Below are 5,890 nucleotides of genomic sequence, written 5' to 3'. Positions count from 1 at the left end.
GGTTTTAGCGCGACCTACTCACGTTAGGGTCATCCCCCCCTCTCTCTCTCTCTCCCCCCTCCCCTCCCTCTCTCCCCCCTTCCCTCCCCTCTCTCCCTCTCTTTCTCTCTCTCCTCTCAATTCATCTTTCTCTCTCATTTTCTACTTTCTTCTTTCTCTTACATAGCATACAATTCATTTTTCCGTAAGAAGCACACATATACGTCATTTCCATGCACAGTGCATAACTTTGATGCTCTGTTACCACAAACTCTAGCTGTCCTCTACGAAATACTAATTTTTTTTCAGAATCCTTTAGAAATTTCTCGCGGCGACAAAGAAACATTTTAGCACCTGGCGATGCTCAAAATTTAGATTTCAGCAATATAAGAAATTGAAATTCTTCAAATGTAACATATGTTTCTTTGTATGTCTAATATGAAACTCATTTTCTGGAAATATGTAGCGTTTTTACTTCAAACAGAGAAAAAAAATTTACTAGAACATTCTCAGATAATATTATGAATCTTTTATCTATAATTACTACACAATTTTTTTCAATACAATTATTTCTATTTTTATTTATTTAAACATCAAACAATTAATTGTATATCTATATCTAACTTAAATTTTCCTTTATCAATTCCGATCTACTTTTCACTCTTTATATTGCTAACCACACTCGTTCCGTATTCTCTTTGTTCCTGGCATCCTGAAGAACTTTGGAAAGGTTTTTTCGTTACGACATTGAAAGAAAGCACAACGAAGTACTCAAAGATAGAGCAATAGGAGAGTCCGCCAATTTTCAACGTCTCTTTTTCTTTCTCTTTCTCTTTCCTTCCTTCTGTCATCCCGGAATTCTCCTATGTCCCTTTGATCCACTTACTCGTCGTATCGCATATGCGGACTCGACCAAAAATGTAACAAAGTTTTCAGGGACGTCCTGGTAGAGAGGCTAGTACAGATTCTGCGGTCTCTTTGGCGAGCGTCGAACCCAGTTCTTGCTGGATGAACGATGTCCTCTCTTCGTCGTCCTCCGTTAACCTTCTCTCTACTGCAATATACTTGAACGCTATCCTGCAGGTATTCAGAGTGATTATGCGTGACGAGTGACTGTGTAAACTCTGGAAAACTATGTGTGGAATTGCTCGATCTTTTGAAGATATTACAGAATTTGTAATTATTATGAACCACAGTATATAGGCGAATTTTTCAATAATTTTATTTATATTGTAGCAAACGTATTATGCTTTCTTCTTCGATTTTTATCTTTATCTATTTTTAACATCGAATGATTTAAAGTATAAAAATATTAAGTACATAAATGACAGCAAAGTGTAATTTTCCTGATATACGTACTTTTCTTTCCTTAAAATTGCAATAAATATTTTTAATCGATAGAATCCTTTTAATGAAATATTAATCCTTAAACGTAAAAGACGAATACATTTTCTTGATAGACATTTTAAGATTGTTTAGCTCCTCACGTTGTTGTTTAATCTCTTCTTGTGCCGAAATTTAAAGCATTATACCGTAGAAGAATCTCTTTGATGTCGCTCTTTACATGCAATATTTACATGCTATCGAGGGAAGACTTTAAACTTCTTAAAGATATTTTGAAGGCCCGGGAGTACTTTCAGCGAGCTTGCTGCATTAAGAATTCAGGGGAGGGGCACAGTGGCATTTATTCATTCAGGCATTAATGAAAAGACTATATGGCTGGTGCTTTGTGTACAGAAGTCGACACAAGAAACAAGACAGAATATTATACTTTTGTACGTTTCTCGATAGCCTTTCAATCGGCAAAATTTTAAATAAAGTGGAATTTTTTATTTTTCTGTTTATTTATTAGTCTTTTAATATAAATTTTTTTTTAATTTATTATAAGATTTAAATTCTGAACTCTTTGTTTTTATGTATTAATATTAATATATCATCAAATTTTATCATGTATCATTTTGAAGTCATAATTGTTGCAATTGATTAGTCGATTATAACGTAAATCACATGATCTGACATTAAAAACACATTAATATTTCGTATCTACATGGAAAGAACGATTTTGCCGAAGTATCGAATAAAAATTTAGGCAGATCTAAAAATAATTTTATTGGATTATCAGAATAATTATGTAAGGAATTCAATAACGCTGCAAAAAGTTTTGCCACTTTAACAACCAGCTTGAGCGTCCTATAAAATTATTTTCGACACACACACACACACACACACACACAATTCAACAAAATTATTTTTAGATCCGTATCCAGCTAAGTTTTTAGATATTTCAGCAAAACCGTTTTTTCACGTAGCCGAAAAACAAGAGAAGCGACAAGAAGTGAATAAAAGCGCGTAAGCTAGGGCAGAGACTTCACCGCAATTTTAAAAACAGCTAAGCATTCCACGTGTTTGTTTGAACGCGCACAATGCCATTAGAAGTGCCTTTTAGTCCCTCTATCGTCCTCGTTGTCGTTGTCGTCGTCGACATCGTCTACGTTGTCGTCTCTCGCGACCAATCTCTCTCTCTCTCTCTCTCTCTCTCTCCCTCTCTATCCTCCTCCAACCTCTCCCAGGTTGGAAAATCCGCTCACGGCGAAATGCAGGACGTTCTATATACGCGACGTTGAGTTTTTTCATGGTTTTCGTCTGGCACTTCGACGCTCATTTTCCCAGACCGCACGCGTGTGCGCACACGTGTTGTACACGCGCGCCACGGCTGCTGCTCTCTCCTCAGTTGGGGTCATAACGTTTGCTTTCCTGCTTACTTTGCATCACCGAACGGAAAGCCATCAAAATACCTGGGAGATTAAAACCGACGCGAACGAAGCAGGAAGCACAGTCATCCTTACGATTTTGACGGTGAGTCAATTTTGATTAGCTATTCCTTAGATAAAATTACAGTCTCGCTCTTAAATCTTGAACACTAGAACTCTAGAACACTATAAAAACTATTTTATCACGAATAAAATTATTAATGTGTCTCTTTTTCAAGGAATTTATAATACAGATTATTAGTTCTATTCTTTAATGTTAATTTAATGTGAAAAAATAAATTAGATACTTTATTACCACTCTCTACTACCCTTTCTGCTCAAATTTCTTTGTTGTTTATTTTACTGCCGTGACGCGTATTTGTGTGCGCGCGAACAAGAACTCGTTACGAAGACGTATGCCCTTTGAGTTTCGTCCGTTTATATTAATATTACATCAATGCCATGTCAAAGGGCGTATCCTTCCTCATTCTCGCCGTCACCCTTTACGTCTACCCTTTTGCACTTCGATGAGGCTTTCTCGAGCGACCAAGTAACGTGCGACTGCTTCGTGAATAATTAGCGAGCGAGATGTTAACCGATGGATTTGGAAATTTCTCCAAATGGCTTCAAAAATATTCACATTTTGTTCGTACAGTAATTTCCCACGAGTGTTGCCGTATGATAATTAAAAAATGGTGTACTTGCCCGTAAAATTAATTCTTTGCGTTTTTAGCGAACTCAAATTACATTGTTCTGCATGAAACGTTTCTTCTTTTTTCCAGAAGTATCTAGTATACTTTGTTTTAACCAGGATATGTATAATACGCGTATCTATTATAACTATCGAATGAAATTCCTTTTACTATATTTTCGTGCAAACTGCTTGATTTTATCATTTATTTAATAGAAAATTTCCAACGTATATTCATACTTTAACATACCTATTTGTCTCACAATTGGACAGCTACGTCGATTTCGGCTGACTTAACCGCAAAGCGGTCATCAAAGGGGTACGAAGTTTCTTATAGAGAAAGAGAAAACGGAGAGAGAGAGAGAGAGAGAGAGAGAGAGAGAGAGATTAAGAAGAAAAAGAAATCGCCTTGCTTAGGCAAACATGGCCAATAATCGCTGATAATTTATTAAGACAAAAAATGCTGGTGATCCTCCCTACCGGTCTTCTTGCGTTATTTAAGAAAATAAATATTTGATATCTCAAACAAAGACTCGGCTATCCTCTCCTTGCCAAAGAGCTAAAACGGAGGAGCAGGAGAAAGATAAGGGTGCGACCGCGAGGAGGAAGGACCAAGGATCGCAGCTAAAAAGTACCGAGGGAGAGGGTCGGTAAGTCTCTCGCCTGCTTAAAGACGCCGGCGGGGTGGCGACTCATTGGCCGTGAAATATGGGGTAAAAGGTTCGATAATTGATTACACAGATTTTTTATGCCGCAAGAAGCCTTAATTCTCGCCGCTACCCCTCGGAAATAATTCCGCGCCGGGAAACCTGAGCGACGAGGCCGGAATATCGAGTCCCTACCAACTTTCCCTTACAAGGGAAGACAATCTCGCGTCGGTCCTTACAACCGGTTCGGAGATTAATCGAAATCGCGATTGTGCTTTTCACAGGCGATGAAAATAAGCGGCGTATCGGTGAGGAGATGTCTGCTTCATCGAATAAATGTCCCCACGATAATCTCTCATCTTTTCAGGAGAATCATTTTAGTCTCTATCAAATATAACTGTGATAATGTTCATAGATAATGGGTTCTCTTCTGATCGATCGTTGTCTATCGCCTTTTAATCAACTTGCTTCCTACTAATTTTATTTACTTACATTTTTTCAGTGAATTATTTTTCCACAAACTATTTACTTATTCGCAACGTAATTATATTTTTACCATAAATTTACGATAAATGAAATTACAACGAAATAACGCTTTTGTCACTTACGACGCGGTTATATACAGACATATTTCGCAACTTACACTAAAACACGTAAACGTGTATATTATTCACGTGAAAAATGAATTAATTGTAAGTCGACATCAAAGAACTGATTCGAATAATTTCTCAGCGACCGTCAATGGGCGACGATATTGCAGGCCGGTTGATCCGTGAGGCTGATACGTGAGAGCCAATATAGGAACAATGCTTCCTATTACATGAAGGGTGCGCGGCATATTTTCTGTGCGAAGAAACACGGGTCCTAATATTAATTTTTATCGAGACCCAAAGCCGAGGGGGCACAATAGGGGAAGCTTTCGCGGTGTGCGCACCAGAGACGCATATATTGATTAAAGCGTGGACCGACGGCCGAGGAACGCTTTGTCTCGCTGTGAAAAATCATTGCCGCGCTAATTCAAAAACATCGAAGCTGGCAAGAGATGCCGTTAAAGAGAAAGAGAAAGATGGTTAGGGACGGAAGGAGAGAGGCAATTTGTATACCTCCTCCCTCTACCGCGCGTATGACCGTTCGATGGAAAAATATTGCGCCCCCGATACCGATAGCCTCTCGACTGCTTTGTTATATACTAATTAAATTGCTCATTCTCTCTCTCTCTCTCTCTCTCTCTCTGCGATATCCTTTTTTCCTCTACGCCCAACCACATCGCTCCGCACCAGTCGTTTGAACTTTTTCTTTTCGCCGCCGATTCCGTGAGGCTTCGCCATCGATCTCTTGCAAAATACACTAATTAATTGGTGTGGAAAGGGTTATTCGATCTCAGGGCCGATTAACATTTTGTGTTGGAGCATTTAGTTTCGTATATTTAAGTACATTTGTATATATTTATTATAATCATAACTATTAATTTTTTTGTAATGATTTCTTTTTTAATTATTCTTACAGTAATATATAATAATATTTCATATATATTGCTAATATGAATTTTATATATGTTAATATAACTCAAACGAATGATAATCTCTTAATTCCCTGATATAAAAAATATGATTATATATAATAAGTTTGGCTTTTGGGAATTAGCGCTGTACTATGTGCGCGATAAATTTGAATATTATTAAATTGTATATCTTTCATATTTATTACGTATAAGGCTACGGTATCCACATTTTTTTCGTTATTTTAATATCCGCAATTCCATGTGAGGTGGTCAATCATCATTTCTTAGAGTGAAAACACATAAGACGTAGCCTTATACGTCT

The sequence above is a fragment of the Trachymyrmex septentrionalis genome, unplaced genomic scaffold, assembly GCF_001594115.1.
Source record: "Trachymyrmex septentrionalis isolate Tsep2-gDNA-1 unplaced genomic scaffold, Tsep1.0 scaffold14, whole genome shotgun sequence".
NCBI classification, from domain to species: Eukaryota; Metazoa; Arthropoda; class Insecta; order Hymenoptera; family Formicidae; genus Trachymyrmex; species Trachymyrmex septentrionalis.
This window is presented reverse-complemented; position numbering follows the sequence as displayed.